This window comes from Austrofundulus limnaeus, unplaced genomic scaffold, assembly GCF_001266775.1.
Source record: "Austrofundulus limnaeus strain Quisiro unplaced genomic scaffold, Austrofundulus_limnaeus-1.0 Scaffold14, whole genome shotgun sequence".
NCBI classification, from domain to species: Eukaryota; Metazoa; Chordata; class Actinopteri; order Cyprinodontiformes; family Rivulidae; genus Austrofundulus; species Austrofundulus limnaeus.
In genome coordinates, this window is record NW_013952416.1 from 4,222,524 (window position 1) to 4,223,953 (window position 1,430).

The following is a 1,430-nucleotide window of genomic DNA, read 5'->3' on the forward strand; positions in this document are numbered from 1 at the left end:
GTATTTTTACAGTCTATATTTTACAGTTAAAATATATGTTTATCAAATAAAGTCTAATGTTACAACTAATTGGGGATTCCTTTAATTATTTATAGATTTCTGTGTTTTCTTCAGTTGCTCACATTAATTTGTTTTCAGTATGCAAATATAAATCAGAATGGAAGTGCACACAATTGAAACCAAATATATCACCAGAGGGAGTGAAGCTTGTGAGAATGTCCTAAAAATGGTATAAATAATAAGTAGCAACCAGAACTTTAAACAACAAAGAACAAAGGTTGATATTTTAATGTAAGACCAAAGTTGTAAAGTAACTAAGTACAAATACTTTGTTACTGCACTTAAGTAGAAATTTTGGTTATCTGTACTTTCTACTCACTACATTATTTTAAAAGGTAAGCAGTAGAAAGTCGTTACTCCTGTTTTATTCTGAGTTGTTATTACTTAAAAATCCTCTCCTGGTAAATAGTGTCTCCTGGATAGAGTGAATTTAATTGTGTTTGGATGAGAAGTATAAATATATACCATTCTGACACACTATTAGCTTGTACACAACCCATCACAGCTGCACGCTGTTAGAAAATATATTTTTTGGAGAAGTCAGTGTTGTATAAAGTACCTGAAAGTGAGTGATACTTGAGTAAAAGAACAAGTATCTTATCAAAAAAATACTTTGAGAAAGGTTCAAGTCTCCTCTAAGAATATTAATTGAGTAAAAGTCAAAATATTTTATTTATTTTGTACTTAAGTATCAAAAGTAAATGTCTGTAAATAAAATTAAAAATATTGAGTAAAAGTGAGCAGTTAGATTTTCCAAAATACATTTACTGGAAGGTGACCTCTTCAAAAAATATTTTTTTTAAAAGCGTGCAGCTGTGATTAAGTGAATACAAACTAAATACAGTATCAGAATATTCATACTTCTCATCCAACCACAACACTCGACCCAGGAGACACAGTTTTTCAGGATAGTAGTTTTTTAACAGTAACAAGCCGAAATAAAATAGGAGAAATGACTTTCTACTTCTTACTTTTTTTAATGTAAGGAGTATAAAGTACAGATAACTGTGTGAAAATGTAAGAAGTAGAAGTAAAACGTACGCTGAAAAATATTTACTCAAATAAAGTACAGATAACCAAAATTTCCACTTAAGTACAGTAACAAAGTATTTGTACTTAGTTACTTTACACCTCTGGGAGAAGTCACCTCCCAATAATATGGGATGAATCTTGTACCAGCAGGAACTGAATTTGAATTGCTCAGATTGAATCTGAATGTTCATAGTTTGAAATTGAACGCATTGATTTGAAATTAAATTTCACCAAAGTGAAACTGAATTTAAAGTTTTGTATCTGAATTAATTTTCTTTGAAACTGTATTTTGTTCTATTAAAAATTCAGTTTGACTACTTTCACTTTCAGTTCCATAA